The 17,422-nt window shown below is 42.2% G+C and overlaps 1 protein-coding gene across 1 annotated transcript in view; it reads left to right on the top strand.

Annotated features, from left to right (window-relative positions):
• The first annotated feature begins 923 nt into the window (after positions 1-923).
• The window catches only part of chd6 (chromodomain helicase DNA binding protein 6), a 165,742-nt gene continuing 149,243 nt past the window's right edge, over positions 924-17,422 (top strand). Inside the window, 1 exon segment of the mRNA XM_078249261.1 lies at positions 924-1,110. The gene's annotated coding sequence lies outside the window, so the exon portion shown is untranslated.

The raw sequence follows: 17,422 nt of genomic DNA, 5'->3' as shown, positions 1-17,422 counted from the left end.
AAAAGCGACATGATTGGTGGATGCAGCCAGCAAAGGAGAAATGTAAACCGCTTGGTTGTGTTGCATCGGGGGGGTTGAAAACTGAACGCTCCCCTCTTGTTTTTTTTGTTTTTTTTCTTCCTTCCTTCAATGACAGCAGGAGCCAGCCAGCCGGGCGGTGCGGTGCGCTGGGAAAGCTTCCACCGGTACGAGAAGGATTTCCCGGCAAGTCTGCGGTAAGGACAACAACAGAACAACACCACCACCTTTAATAAACAACAGGCGATGTGCGTGGGGGCTCAAATCAATGCCAAGAAGGGAGGAAAAAAAAAAAAAAAAAAATTGCACACAATACACAATGGTGTTGCCCGGGGCTGCCGCGATAGCTCTCAGACAAACCCGGGAGAGACTCGCTCGGGTTTGCAGCATGCTTGACAGCTGCAGGGCCAATGGAAATATGCATGGAGCCAGCTGTGCTAGGCTGCAGCCAATGGAAAATACTGAAATGCTGAGCTGCTACTGGGTCCAAATGGTAAGGTTAGGGTGGCTGCAGCAGCCACACTGCCGCCGCCGCTGCTGCTGCTGCTCAACTTCCACCAAATAAAAAAAAAAAAAAAAAGAAGAAGCTATTTGTGCTTTGGCTGCTGCAGTGGCCATTTTAGTTAAGAAGCGCCCTTTAACTTTTGGATGCGGCTTGTCTTTGTGGAGATGTGTGTGTGTGTGTGTAGGGAATAGTGTGTTTGGTGTCTAGACTGGACTGTGGTGGCAAAACAGTGCAGGACTCCGGCGACTGAATAAACTCCGCGGAGCTGGTAGCTTTATGTGGATTAAATAGATATTGCACACAGTTCCACTCCTCCTCTTTTCATCCCTCCTCCTCCTCTTTCCTCTCCCCTCCCCTTCACCTCCCCATCTCTCGCTCGCTCGCTCTCTCTCTCTCTCTCTCTCTCTCGCTCTCTTTCTCGCTCTCTCTCCTCTCTCCCCTCCCTCCCCTGCCTGCTAATTTTTTATGCATTTTTCTAAACTGTCATGGCGATTTTGTGTCCTTGGAAATAAAAAGCGCCAGTGTTTTTTCGGGCTAACCGGGATGATGTCTCGCCGGTGAGAGCGTGTGTCCGGTGTCTGGAGCAGGTGAGCATTCCGCCGGGGAGGGTTTTTCGGTGCAGAGATGTCCCCGAGAAGGAGTTTAAGAGGCTGCCCACACGTGTAACGTTAAAGTAGAGGGCTGGTATGTATTTACAACAGCGATGCAGTGACATTACTGAGCTAGCGGAGAAGGCTAGCTCGGTAGCAACGGGAGCTAACATGAAATAGGACACAGTGTCTCCTTTTCTCTGTCCGTGTGTGTTTTGTGTTTTTCATCCCGTTGTGCTCGCCCGGAACTTCTTTCTCCCCCCCCCCCCCTAGCTAGCTCTTCCCAACTTGTGGCAATCCAGTGCGCTTGCAACGTTCAAGCTAGCTGTATGTTAGCCCCTGCGTCTGCTAGCATTGATTATATAGCCTCAGAGAGGTGTAAGCTAGGTTGTTAGCCAGTTAGCCTCTTGAAACATGTGTAGCTGTAGCAGCCAGGCATGTGTGTGGGCATACAATGAGTCATGCAAGTACATTGACTCATGAAGTGGTGGTGTTTGTCCGTCTATACATGGGCTTTCATCTGGCCAGGTGTGACAGCCCCTGGGCAACAGACAAAAGGGTGTGCTAAGAGCTAACCCCAGTCTGTCTTCATGGGAAATTGTATGAATTGTGAATATGAAAAACAAGTTAAAGTTGAACAGTTTTCCTCAGTATACTCAGACTTTAGGATGAAGACTTTGTCCTCCACATATCCCCCCCCTCAAATCTTCTATATTTGGCACAGCAATCTGTAGATGGGAATGTGTTGAATTTCCTCTCATCTGGTGCGTTTGGTTTGTAATGACCTCAAAAGGTTGCTGGTTCGATTCTCCTCAGGATGACACTTGCAGTGTTTCATCAACAGGCTGCACGTGACCCAGTGGTTAAACATCACACAGGGGGGGGGGGGTGAGGTGCCCAGCTTTGCTTTGGTCTTGTTGTGTTGTTGCATGTGGACCATAGTTCTACTTTATTTCGTTTATTTAAAAAAATAAATAATAATCATCTGCAGTATTATGTGGCTTTTCCATTAAAGCACACCTTTACTCTGCTGATAATTTATTTATGCAATAATATGAAATCTTCCAGGGGAAATATTTCAAGGATCCACCTGTTCGAACAAAAACATTACGTTAAATTATTTTTCTACATTTGAATTGAAGTAACGTGTGCTCATCTCCTGCACTGAGTGCAAACAATTTGAATCAGTGTAATCAGTGTTAAATAATAAATCCGGATAGATAAGCAATTACATCTACTCTCCCTGGCCACTTTATTAGGAACACCTATACCATTTTTATTAAATTCAATACAACAGGTCTGTCACAAATTCTACATTGAGGAAGATTATAATGTTCAGTTTTTGTTGACACTGAGTTATTCAACTAGCCTCTATGTTAATTATTGGGGTTGTAGTTAGTGGTGGTGTTGAACTGGACTCCACTGTACTGACATGCGTTTGTAATGTTCTCCCCCCCCCCCTCATGTTTGTAAATGGGGTGGGCAAAATATACGGCAGTCCAGTACAACACCAGTGCAAACTACAATCTCAAAAATAAACATGTAGGCCCTAGTTAAATTATACCTCTCTGACAGTGCGAATCAAAACTGAACATTCCTAACCTGTTGTATTGGATTGCATTACATTTTAGAGGTGTACCTAACAAAGTAATCTCGCATTGCCAGACCTTCCTCCACAGCACTGCGGAGGAGGGTCTGGCTAGTCCACACAGCATTCCGGGATGGGAGAAAAACGTGCTCTGGTTTATTGGCAGTTCTTTAAACCAATCGCAATCGTCTTGGGCGGTGCTAAGCGTCGGACGGAGCCCCGGTGCCTCTGCAAAATAGCCTCGGGAAGGAACTTGTTTTGGTGGAACGTGTACGTTCAAAAGTTGTTTTAGTCGTGCAACAGGAAACTCAGATTGGACAGATAGTCTGGCTAGCTGTCTGGATTTACCCTGCAGAGATCTGAGGAGCAGTTAACCATAGTCCTCATAAATCCACCGGAGTTTAGAATTAACAACACAAAGAAATTTGTGACGAAATGAGGGACATCTGGCAGGAATTGTGATGGTGCTATGGTTCCCCGGTGGCTAGAAATGGCGATAGGTCTGGAATCTTCCCTTTATGACGTCATAAGGAGCAAGGTTACCTCCCTTTCTCTGCTTTGCCCCGCCGCCCACAGCTGCCCAGAGAATTTGGCCCGCCCATGAGGAAATAGAGCTACAACCGTGGCCGCAAGCCACACCCCCCACCCTCCACCTTGCCCCCCCCTCTCCTCCTCAATAGCATTTAATAGCATTTTTTTTTGACGTTTTTGACGCCTTTTTTTCAGAGTTTGTTTTTGCTTTTTCCAACGTTTAAAATTTTTTTCCAGCGCTTATTTCTACGTCCCATATTTTCTGATACAAAAATTTAAAATGGGTCAATGTGACCTGAAGTCAACACAAGGGTTAAAGCTACAGACACAGAAATGGCACGTCCTAAGGAAAGCTCATTGTGGGACTGGCTCTAGTGGCTGTAATTCTGCGCCAAGGCTGAATTTGGGGAAAGAGACTTCAGATACAGTATTAGGGGACCACTAAGGCCTATATAAAAGAGACTTCAGATACAGTATTAGGGGACCACTAAGGTCTATATAAAAGAGACTTCAGATACAGTATTAGGGGACCACTAAGGTCTATATAAAAGAGACTTCAGATACAGTATTAGGGGACCACTAAGGCCTATATAAAAGCATCCAAAAAGCAGCATGTCATAGGACCTTTTTTAAAAGTTTGACAAAGGTAGGAACAAATGAGTTTTTAAAGCGAACATTAACCGTTACGGACAAGCAGGCAACTGAGTCCCAGTTCACTCGTTCAGAATGCTCAGATATAATTCCAGCGCTCCCTGTCTGCAGACCGCTGCCTGCTCGGAGCAGTCGCGCAGCCACGTGGACACGCGCAGCCTCTTTCCTGGAACCGCTTGCGTGTCGTGCGAACGACACAAGTCCGCAGCTGTCCGCGGAACATGTGTCCGAGCCTGTCTACCCCGCATTCACCTGCAAGGTTGTCAGCCTTGTGTCTGCCTGGCATACTCTGTGTGACAGCCGATTTAACCCGCCAGTCCTCATCGATATAGCGGCATGTGTCATGTAGCTCTCCGCTGTGAGCGCCGTGCGGCAGAGAGACACCAACTTGGCAAATAAAAAAGGGCTTAAAATGCAACTTGCTGGTGCAACATTAGTAGTAGCAAGTCAACTATCAGTTAGGAAATATAGGCTATTGTATAGCCTATTTTATATAGTAGAGCTCACCTGGTAGAGCGGCGCCCATATACAGGAGCTCAGTCCTAGACGCAGCGGCCGCAGGTCGGAATCGAACCATGCGGCCCCTTTGCTGCATGTCATCCCCCCCCCCCCCCTTTCAAGTCTAAGCTGTCCTGTCAAAAATAAAGGACTAAAAAAAGCAAAATAGAAATTATCTTCAAAAAAAAAAAACAACAGCAAAAAAACGGTTAAACAGTTAATCATTAACATCCCTACTAGAAAACACTGCAGTCAGTTGATTGGTGCAGATGTTTCCCTGCATCGTCGGTGAAGAGGAAATACAGCGGGAGCTGGATGGAGCAGTGAAGAATGAAAATGTTTCTCAGCTCGTTTCTCAGCACATGGCTGTCCACCGCTTACATTGCCCATCCGAGTAATGCAGGAGGAAATGTAAAAACTAAAAACAACATAGTACTTACGTGGTTGACACAGCTATTGCCATTCGGGAACAACCCCGTCTACATGTAAGAATCACCTACTGTCTCCAGTGGAAACACAGAAACTAGTGTTTAGGTACATGTTCTAAGGGTAGTATACCGAAAGGGTGGAATTGCCACTAAAGTGATGACATAAGTTATAGGAGATAGATGGTTAGATGGATGGATAGAGATATATGTATGCCTGAGCAGTATATATTTTTTTGGCAGCATTTACATTGCGATGTCCGTGAGAGCAACAGGAAATGCAATGCAAATTGCAATCGAACAATATATTGGCACAATACCGCTTTATAAAAAACAATAACTAGCAAAGTTGTTTTTCATGAGTAATCCTAACGGCAAACTTTTTCATCTCTCTAATAAATAAATAATTTAGTACAACTTAATATATATATTTTTGGGCATTTTTGGCCTTTATTAGACAGGACAGCTGAAAACAGTAAAGGGGCGGAGAGAGACAGGCGGAATGACATGCATCAATGGGCCGCAGGTTGGAATTGAACCCCCGGCCGCTGCGGCAAGGACTGAACCTCTGCACATGGGGTGCACACCCCACCAGGTGAGCCACGTGACCCAGGCGCCCCATACAACTCAATATTAATTACATTTTGGTTGCAGCTTTCACAGCGAATGACAATCACAATCGTGCTTGGAGCAGACTTGGTTGTTTTTGATATGAGAGAAAAGCAGACACTCTAGCTGTGCCCCAATTCCACACTAACTGACGTCTGTTGTCAATCAGACTGCAACTTAAGAATGTCACTGCCAATTAAACTTATCAAAGAGATGACAAAATAGTTTTTTAAAATGTAATTTTTTGGTTTCGGAGGTGTTCTTTGAGATGTTTCGCCACCATCCACAGTTCAACTTTTCTGCAGCTGTGATTAGCTCCTTTTTGTTTCCTTTGTGCATTGCATCAACAACAGTCCGTTTCAAGTATACTTCATTTCCTTCGCTGCATACTCCTACTTCGATTTAGGTGTGTATTGTGGATTTGGGACACAACTCAAGGCTCATGGACTTTTACATCTAACATGAGAATCGGTTTCATTCTTTTTACAAAAAAATGTTGTGGACCAAATGCACGTGTTTTGTTACAACATGGTGACCAGTTTATTTAGAACTTTCCACCTTGCAGTATTATGCTTGATGGATCTAGTGAATCTCAAAAAGTTGATCCAAACCAATAACTACAGGCATACAAGACCGTCTAACACGGGGGGGCAAACTCAATTACACTAAGGGCCACACTGGAAAATGAGCATCACATAAAGGGCCAGACAAGTATAGTTACAGTAATTGACATGCTTTTATTTAATTGAAAAAGTAAGCTATATATAGTAAGTATTATTGCATGTCTCATAAAGCCTTCTTACTTGCAGTTTGTTTGAAATAAAGCCCTGAAAAAGTCCGCAAGAAAGTTCCATAGCCTTCATAGAGTTTGGCAAATCCATCAAAACAATGATTACATTCTTTAAAATTAGGCTACAGCAACCTGTTTCACAGCCTGAATATGCAAACTCTCCGGTTCTGTGGGAATGTCCGAGTCAAATTCTGCTTTGAGTGTCGTATAATTGCAGTTTTTAAAAACAGTTTCCCATCTTTTTATTCTCTCTCTGTAGCTAAAACAGAGACCTGAACACAGGGTGAAAAGAGGAGCTACAGCAATGTGCAGTACAACAAAAATGTTTTTTTTTTATTTATTTTTTTTTATATAAATTAAACCATGTAAACCTATTCTGATACAATCTCAAATTACAATTATGAACCTGAAAATGAGCATAATATGGCCACTTTAATACCTAGGCATACTGTAAAATGATGATCCAAGGTTCACACGGCATTCTTCACCCAGACAGACTGTGATGTTTTCTATCAAAAGAATCCAGTGGGATGAGAGAGGAGAAAACGTTTTACACACTCGCTGCTGTTAAGATGTTTTGTGTGTTATTCCCCCCCCCCCCCCCCCCTTCAATTTGTCACGTCTGTGGGTGGAGGCAGAAGAAATATTTTTTTTTAAGCAGACTGGATGACTCTCAGTTTAGTGTCTTAATTAGTGTCAATCAGTGTCTGAATTAGTTGGGATAGAACGCTTTCCTCTTTTTATTCCTCACTAAAACTGTGTTTTAGGCTGAGAAGGCAGCTGTACATCTACATAAAACTACAAGTCTAGTACCGGTAAGACATTATGGTGATATTGTAGTGTAATCTGTTCTTGGTAAAACTCTCCCCAAAATGTAGTTTATAAAATAAAGTTTTGAATAGTAGTGGAGGTTGAACCTTGACTTGAGTCTTTGTTGCGTCTTCTTTGGTTGAGCTTCATCATTAGAGGAGTCCGTTAAATTGTGGCTACTTAATAGCCACGTTATTTTTATTTTTTTTTAAGATTATTTTTCGGGCATTTTTAGACCTTTTTTCAGATAAGACAGCTGAAGACATGAAAGTGGGAGAGAGATGGGGCAACATGGTATCATGACTTTGTGTAAACCTACACGCCGACTTTCTTAAGCCAAGAGGTGTGTTATCTGTTCGCATTTTGAGCCATCCGTGTGTATGTCTATGCTGTATACAGCGGACGTAAACATGCACGCCATGTGGCGTGTTATCCCCGTCTTGACGTGTTATCGCGAGAAGAATGCTATGGTTGAGTTTAGGAGAAGAAAAACCGGTTGGGTTTAGGAAAAGAAGAACGGGGTTGGCTTTACACAAACAATAGAGCGAGGAAATGCCACACGCGGGACGCGATCCCCGCTCTCCTCGGTGAAAGTCCTGCATTTTACTCATCCGCCACCCCAACCGACCTCCCTATGTGGATTTTCGCCCTTTCATACTACTCCCTATGGCGTAAATTCACACGCAATCGCATGGTAATGTTAGTCAATGGAGGCCAAACGCCGTTGATGAACACACTAAAAAGCAAGTATGCGTCTTCATAACACGCCAATAATGGCGTACAAATTGTGTGTGTGTGTGTGTACATACATACATACATACATACATACATACATACATACATACATACTAACGATCACCCCTCAGTGAACTGCCTCCAAATCTGAGATCATTTTCTAAGTAGCCTAGTAACATTATGGAGTTTCCATGTTTTTTAGGAGTCTGTTCTAGGGCTGCACGATATTTTGTTTCATCGTCTACATCGCGATGTGCGCATGCGCGATAGTCACATCGCAGGACGTTGCGATGTTGACGCTACAACTTCTTTGTTGCTGGATACAAAACGTAAACTTTCACCGTTCTCCTTTTCCATGATTGTTACCGACCGACCCTTCCCCTTTAAGACAGGTGGTCATGTGACGTAACGTTAGTCCGACGGGGTTGTTATGGGAAGTGAGGCTCTCCCGTTTGTAGAAAAGTACCGTAAGCGGCAGCTGCCGCTGACACAGTGATGCACATGCTTTTCCATGGGTAGTGAAGCTACAGTAGTCAGTGTTTTATGTTCGCTGCAAAGACAACCTAAATCACCTGATTAATGCAACGTAATCACGACATATCCCGGCAATTTTTCACCGCAGAAAGCTGCTACCAGCCAGGCTAAAGCTAACATAGTTAGCCTAAAGAAACAAGGCGTCTGTCCCAACTAATGTTATGGTTCGGAGCCGCGACGCTGGAAACTGCATGTGACATGCAGGCTCTGCATGCACAGCAAACCAATCATGATCAATTTTAATCAATTTATCAAACAACCAAAGCAGGCCCCGCTAGTCGACCACAACCTGAAATTTAGAGGAAGCAACATGCATGCATTATTAATATCATTCACTTTAGCCTGGATTGATATTATATGAATACAATGGTGTCATGTCAGTCAACCAGTGTATTTCTTCCTAATTTCCCTCTCCAAAATCACTTCAGAAGAGTAATCACAGCGCTTACTTGCTTTGGTTTTTTAAAGCATTAAAATTCAACAAAGACTGATTCACATAAGAAAATGTCCTTTTTCATTTGTATTTTCTTTGTAGATGCACTCCCCTACAAAATCACCCCAGTAGTTGAGAATGATTTAGTATTTTTAAATAGGGCTATTTATGTCCTCTTGTAAAAATTAGTCTTTTTTTCATATCGCAATATATATCGCAGGGAAAAAAAATATCGCAATGTAAGTTTTTTTCCCAATATCGTGCAGGCCTAGTCTGTTCACACTTATACATGTAAATAAATATAGCATTCATTCAGTAAGAAAGTGAAAATATCAAACAAGGATAGGCGTATTGGGTATAAATACATTTTTATTTTCTTTATTTGAAAGTCTGGCAACCAGAGTGTCTGCTTAAAAAAAAAATTCTGGCCCTTGGAAAAACGTAGTTGATGACCCCTGCAGTAGTGTATGTATGTCAATGCCACAGTAGCAGCGGACTAGGTCAGCTGGATGCTTGGCATGAGGGGGAAAAAAGGGTTTGTGTGTCATCAGGAGATGTTGCAGAGTTTGAGATTTGGATGCGATTAGTGATTTGCCTAATTAACATGAGCGTTAGGGGTGGTAGGGTTAAAAAAATCCACGGTTCGTATCACGGTTTTAGGGTCACGGTTGTCGGTTCTGTACGGTTCTTATTTTTTCTTTTAATCTTTAACACTCCAGAAATATACTTATAGATATAGCTAAAATTAGCATATTGAATGCATGTTGCACAATACATGCGTACAGTGGCAGTTCTATCTATTGTTTTATTTCTGCTGTCATCATAGGTAACATGAAATCCAAAATGAGTAAACACGGTTAAAATGCTGACAGCTAAACGGTGTAGAAGTGTCTGTATTTCACTGGAGAGGACTGTAACACCTGACTGTAGCTGCCGCTGTCTGAAAAACAACACAGACTCAGCCTCTCCTCGCCAGCTTCGTGCTGCATTCAAAGTAATTGTAAAATACCCTTTTCCCATCCAGTGTTTTTTGTTTTCAGTCGTTAACAGGAATTTACTGGTGAAATAAGTTATTGTTATTACATTTGTAATAAATCATTTAATTATAAATATATACATATATAATTCTTTCCGTTCAGGCACCTTTTTAAATGTATCGTTGTAGCACCGGGAAAAACTATTTATTTATTTTATTTTTTTTGCGCCTCTCAAAATCTGACAAATCTTTTAAACTGACGACTTTGTCGATCAAAAAAACAGACAGATTCAGCAACTGCATGGGCTATTTCTCGCTTAAAATGTTTTCAGAAACACTTTTCGGTGAACTATTTTTGTAAAAAATACGAGATCGTATTCCGAACGAGACGCCATTAGAGTCTGTTTTGAAATTCGGGAGCAGCGAGAACCACGTGACGCGTTCGTCCAGTCAGCTGCCATGTGTTGCGTTCATCACGCTCATCCTCCTCGCCGTTTCCAGTAAGTGTTTTAACATGGGTGTCGAAAGTGGGCGCTACGGCAGTAAGTGGTTAGTGCACATTAACAGTGTACTGACGAACCGTGCGACACACACGCATGCTCCGAACCGAGAAATGCGAACCGAGCTGTTCGGATGTTTTTTCATGAACTGTACCACCCCTAATGAGCGTATCACTGTGTTGTAACCCAGGCCAGGCTGCCACTGACAACGCTGTCCGCTCCTTTGTTTGGTCCCTCGTGGGAGCTTGTAGAGTTGAAGCAGGGACGGAGCGAGGACGAGCTGTGTCCCATTTTAAAGACACACTCCCCTCTCTTTGTGCGTGGAAACACAGGGCTGAATTTGGTTCTGATTTAGCACAGTCGGCTGCTCCTCCTCGTCCCTCAAGTGATTAGTCTCCTGATGATTCTCAGACGCACAAACCGTTGGGCTCTTTTGTGCAAGGGTAAGGGGGTGAGCCAAGGGAATAAGGTCATTGAAAAGAGAACGGCTCTCTCTGCCCGAGACGTCCGAGAAGGATTTCTGTCTGTGGCTGCACAGTAAAGTCTGCTGTGGCACGGCACCCAATTTTTCAGGTGATGAGAATAAATCCTGAAGGTTGTTTTATTCTAGAAGTGATTTCACTGGTAATACTTAAAACTGCAATAGGATATATACAGTGTAGAAATAACCAAAAATGACATTTGTTTTATCTGCAACTTGAAGTTATTCTAAACACTGGCCCCACGGGCCACCAAGCCCCTAAATTTGGTGGCAGAAGTACATTTTTGGTGGCCCAAATGTAAACGTAAGTAAAACCTACACAAAAGGCAATTTAACGCATAATTGTGGCATTTCAATAAATGAAGACTAACGGAATGAAAATATATAATTATTTGTTTAAATAGAAACTTGTGTTCTTTGTAAATGTTGTCCATATGTTCTCTTAGTTTACAGTCTATCTTTTTTTTGCAAAAAGCAGTAGAAAACCGCAGAACATTACGTCCTTAGATGTTTAATTTTCTAGCCACTTAAACTCCTGCTTCCATTAACTCCTACATTTCCATTGCTGTTCTTTCATAGTCCGCGTTCGTAGTTAGTAACCCATACTTCAGTAGTCCCGACATATTAATGACTACTGTTCACTGTTTTAGTAGAATGTTAAACTAAAAAGGCAAATGAATCGGGTGGGGGGGGGGGTTTGTGGTTTATTGTCTAGAGCTCTGGTGGCTGTGGCATAGCCAGAACACAGCGAAGCTACACGTGGTGGTATCCTGGGGTTACATTTGGGGATTTTTAGAAAGGTAATCTCATTGTGACATGCAATGTCATTCTTAAGCGAGGCCTTATAAAAGTTAGTGGCAACGAGGTCATCTCAGCGATGAGATCTCAAATTATTTTCACCGATGGATTAATGACCGGTGAGATTTAAACATGTCCACCAACAGATTTTTCTTGGTTAAAGAACGGCAATTACCGGATAAAGGGAACCCTGGTGCGTTTGTGTGTGCCAGTTCTGCCACATAAGGCTGCGAAATGAGTGAGCAGCGGTTGTTTCATTTCTGAAAACCGCATGCTCTTCCATTAATATTCATGTGTGACAGGTGTGTCGGGATAGACCAACTCGGCACCAAGCTCGATAAAAGACTCCACATGCTGTCTTTCTCACTTAGATTTAAAGGGGTGATAGAATGATTATATAGGGTATTTTACACTGTTCCTTAAGGTCTCCTAATAGGGTATGTAACATTGGTTGGGCTGAAAATTGCCCGAATGTTATTTTATTAGGCTGTTAACTACCCTGTGAATATGGCTCTATTTGGAACAAGACCTTTTCTTCCAAATATGGTATGCTCATGAATATTTAGATGAGCTGCGTGCTGATTAGTTTGAGTGAACCACATAGAAACACATTGGAGACGAGACAGCAGGTCTCATATTTCAGACACTGCAAAGGTATACATTGTTTGTTGGGCTATTTCCCATTTTATTGTTTGTCCCTTCAATCCTATGTGTACAGATTCTTAGCTTCATTTTTTGCGTAGAGTATATTTACAGTTTGAATTTCGTCACTCCACTTACAGTGGTGTGAAAAAAGTGTTTGCCCCCTTCCTCATTTCCTGTTCCTTTGCATGTTTGTCACACTTAAGTGTTTTGGAACATCAAACCAATTTAAACAAAAGTCAAGGACAACACAAGTAAACACAAAATGCAATTTGTAAATGAAGGTGTTTATTATTAAAGGAGAAAAAAAATCCAAACCATCATGGCCCTGTGTGAAAAAAGTGATTGCCCCCCTTGTTAAAACATACTATAACTGTGGTTGTCCACACCTGAGTTCAATTTCTCTAGCCACACCCAGGCCTGATTATTGCCACACCTGTTCACAATCAAGGCATCACTTAAATAGGAGCTGCTTGACACAGTAAGGTCCACCAGAAGATCCTTAAAAAGCTACACATCATGCCGAGACCCAAAGAAATTCAGGAACAATTGAGAAAGAAAGTAATTGAGATCTATCAGTCTGGAAAGGGTTATAAAGCCATTTCCAAAGCTTTGGGAATCAGCGAACCACAGTGAGAGCCATTATCCACAAATGGCGAAGACATGGAACAGTGGTGAACCTTCCCAGGAGTGGCCGGCCGCCCAAAATTACCCCAAGAGCGCAGCGACGACTCATCAAGAGGTCACAAAGACCCCACAACAACGTCCAAAGAACTGCAGGCCTCACTTGCCTCAGTTAAGGTCAGCGTTCATGCCTCCACCATCAGGAAAAGACTGGGCAAAAATGGCCTGCATGGCAGAGTTCCAAGGAGAAAACCACTGCTGAGCAAAAAGAACATCAAAGCTTGTCTCAATTTCTCCAGAACACATCTTGATGATCCCCAAGACTTTTGGGACAACATTCTGTGGACCGATGAGACAAAAGTGGAACTCTTTGGAAGGTGTGTGTCCAAGTATATCTGGCGTAGAAGGAACACTGCATTTCATAAAAGAACATTATACCAACTGTAAAATATGGTGGTGGTAGTGTGATGGTCTGGGGCTGTTTGCTGCTTCAGGACCTGGAAGACTTGCCGTGATAAAAGGAACTATGAATTCTGCTGTCTACCAAGAGATCCTGAAGGAGAATGTCCGACCATCTGTTCGTGTACTCAAGCTGAAGCGAACTTGGGTTCTGCAGCAGGACAATGATCCTAAACACACCAGCAAGTCCACCACCGAATGGCTGAAGAAAAACTAAATGAAGACTTTGGAGTGGCCTAGCCAAAGTCCTGACCTGAATCCTATTGAGATGTTGTGGTATGACCTTAAAAAGGCCGTTCATGCTCGAAAACCCTCTAATGTAACTGAATTAGGACAATTCTGCAAAGATGAGTGGGCCAAAAATTCCTCCAGGGACGCTGTAAAAGCCTCATTGCACGTTATCGCAAAGCGCTTGGTTGCAGTTGTTGCTGCTAAGGGTGGCCCAACCAGTTATTAGGTTTAGGGGGCAATCACTTTTTCACACAGGGCCATGATGGTTTGGATTTTTTTCACCTTTAATAATTAACACCTTCATTTACAAATTGCATTTTGTGTTTACTTGTGTTGTCCTTGACTATTTGTTTAAATTGGTTTGATGTTCGAAACACTTAAGTGTGACAAACATGCAAAGGAACAGGAAATGAGGAAGGGGGCAAACACTTTTTCACACCACTTATATAACATCTACCTCAAGGTCTTATAAAGCTAACAATGGTGTCCGATTTCAATTTAATGAATTTTTGTGAATTTCAGAGGAATTCTAGCTAGCTCTCATTGATAGAGCTCCATCCAGCCTCAGGCTCTATCAATGAGACTCGCGGACAAGAGGCGTTTATTTCCCCGATCGTTTGTTTAAATAACTCAACACATTATAATTACACACATTATAAGATTAACTGGAACTTGTGGTAAGGGATTGCTGGCGTAACAAGCTCGCTGACCGCGCTCTCACTCACACACACCGGCCATTTAGCAGGAAGAGGGGAGCTGCAGGCCCTGGAGCTCTGTCAGGGCAGCGGCGTTTGGTAGTCCATTAACCCAAAAAACAGTGACTTTGCGCCGGTATGGAGTGCCGTGGGCTGCCAGCCGTGACGGAGCTCTATCTACCTCACAGCAGGCCGGGCGGCGAGGCAGCAACACAGGCAGCACCGGCCGCTGAACTGCGACACAGTCGGACAAAATTAAAACGGCCCATATTTGACCTCTACATAGTTGATTTCTCGCATAAAAAAAGTCTCAGAAGTGAATTTAGTGGTAAAATGGCAGATGAACAATGTATACAATTTCTGAGATCTGCGCGACCTATTCAGAAGACTACCTGATCTCAGGTCAGTGGTGTAGCCTATGTAAATGTTGGGGCGTGACAAAGATAGAGACTAGAGCCAAATGAGGAGGAGCCGACGAGTTGACGTCAACTAGGCGGCTCGTTGAGATTTGCCCGTTTTCAGAGGCAGTTTCAAATTGTGAGATTTGCAGAGGAAAGAGGTGTCAATGGGATTTTGAGGTTTTATGTATGTCCTAGTTACCCACTAAACTGTCATTATTCAACTATGACAAGGTAAAATCGGTTTTGCCCCTTTAACTACTATCTTTTATTTATTTTTTTGTGGGGGTTTCAAGGAGAACATGTGAACAAGTCCACACATCCTTTACCTTGCTATTTCCCTTTTCTTACACTTTTGTCATGCATACAGTACTTTAAGGCCACAGGAGTATTTTTTGTAAATTCACTGTCAGGGCATTAGGCCTCTCACTATCAGTTATTTGTAATGTTGGTGAGGAAGTTTTGTTCTCCTGTAGGGATGTCACAATACCAAAGATAGTCGGTACCGAAACCAACAAAAGTACATGATACTCGATACCAAAGTCAATACCACGGTGTGTGTAAAAAATAAATAAATAAATAAATAAATAAAATAAAAATAAAAAAAATACTTAAACATGAATTCATTCATCAATTTTTGGTACTGAGTTGGTACCGGTTCTCGTTACATCCCTATTCTCCTGTAGAGTGCGGATCGGGCTGCATTTTTCTGTCCAAGCCCGGACCGCGTCCGACAGAGCAGCAACTGAATTTATGTCCGAGCCCGACACGGTTAAAATCTCATTTATTTTCTCATACTAATGACACATGTACGTTTGTTTGTGTGGAAAGCCCGCTTTTATTAAGCAACTATAGGAAGGCATTCGGAAATGTCAACAGATGAGCGCATCAGAGCACACGGGACAACAAGCGCACATTAACACAGGCGCACACCTACATAAGCTGTTTTAAATTTAAAATGTTCAATATCTGTCCGAACCGGTATCCATCCTCTATTCTCCTGTATCACCTAGGCTACTGACTGAATGGCTTAGAACAGGGGTCTTCAACGTTTTTATGCCAGGGACCCCTTAACTGAAAGAGAGACGGAGCAGGGACTCCCTACTACATATATGGTTTAAAATGAAGTTGCATATTAAACTGGGACTACATTAACCTGTAGGGCGGCCTAAAACCTTTTATACATACCTTTTCTTTGCATAGAATACTAAACCATTGGGCGCCTGGGTAGCTCACCTGATAGGGCGGGCACCCTTATATAGAGGTGTTTGACTCCAACCTGCGGCCCTTTGCTGCCTTGTCATTCCACCCCTCTCTCCCCTTTCAAGTCTACACTGTCCTATACAAATAAAGGCTTAAAATGCCCAAAAATTATTATATATATATATATATATATATAATATGATTTTATAAATCATGTTGTAATGTTAAACATTCATGGTTAAGGCTCCAGCAGGGCTAAGCAGTAATTCAATATTTGTGTTTTATTGTTTCTACAGATAGACACACTCTGACTTTTTTAAAGAAACTTTATTGAACATTACACATTTGCAAATAAATGTTGAGTTAAACATTTTATGTTGACATGTAAAACCCTTTTATGTAGGCTACAGAAACTATTGGATTGAATAAGTAGATGAATAGAAAAGCTGAATATTTAAAATGCAGTGTGACTATTTTTTTATAGATACTTTTTTTTTGGGGGCTTCTCCGCCTTTATTTGACAGGACAGCTAGGTGAGAAAGAGGGGGGGAAGACATGCAGGAAATCCTCACAGGTCGGTTTCGAACCCTGGACCTCTGCGTTGAGGCATAAACCCACTGATCCAACCCGGCCACGCTATTTATATATTTTTTTATAAATAATAGTGACATTAATTTAGTCCATTATCATCCACCCCTAATTTCCTGATTAATTAATGACATATTAATATGCAGGGTTTGAGCCAGAACATCACATATCATTTTAATATTAGTTTGTAGAAAGGGTGTACAGTTTTCCCAGTATTCTTTGTCGCCCTCTTTGGATGGAGCAGTGACCCCCTAGAAATGTTCTATTAATGTCAAATCACACTCTGTTTACAGAAACCGTGAGAAACTTTCACACCTGAAAATGACTAGCGCCACATGTGCATGCGACAACAACACTCTATTGACAGAGAGCGAGAATTAAAATACCGTTGCACTCTGTCTGTACTCGCAACTGAAGCAGTTTATTCTCTTAAGTATTACTTGCATGATGTTATCATATTAGCATCTTAATTAGCTTTCCTGAAGAAAAAAAATGCTTGACAGTGAAGTCAAACAAAGACATGGAAGCAATTAACAGCGAAGGCATGAGGAAAGAAGGGCCAAAGCTATGCCAACAAGCTTAACGGAACATCAATATAGAAATGGAGAAAGGAAAAAAATTGTAGTTCAGGACACTATTTTTTGACAGTTTTTTTTTTTATTTTTTTTTTACTGTAGCTCCTACTATGTAAGCATCGTCTCTGTGTAACGTAGAGTTTTTCCTGCGACATGTAATGTTAGACAGCCAATCGGCAGCATTATTAGATTTTGGTAGAAGCATTTTTCGATTTTCGTTACTTTAGAGGCAATTCGATCGGTTCCTAAAAAGTATTGAATTCGGTACCCAGCCCTACCCACACATAATAAATGAAATAGAATAGATTTGTGATTGTGTGCGAGTGTCTCTTTGTTTTATATTAATATAATATTTTACACAAACTCATTTATGCACACATTGAACGGATTGCTTGATTGACAAATTGCACAGTGTCTTTCAGTGTCTCTATGGCAACAGGAGACAAAGTGACGAGGCTATGATGCTGTATTGTCCTGTTTCCATACTGGTTTACTCTCCCTCTGTGTTCAGTCTCACTCCGTGCCCTCAGCATGA

Source organism: Sander vitreus, chromosome 4 (assembly GCF_031162955.1).
Source record: "Sander vitreus isolate 19-12246 chromosome 4, sanVit1, whole genome shotgun sequence".
NCBI lineage: Eukaryota > Metazoa > Chordata > Actinopteri > Perciformes > Percidae > Sander > Sander vitreus.
This window is presented reverse-complemented; position numbering and strand designations above follow the sequence as displayed.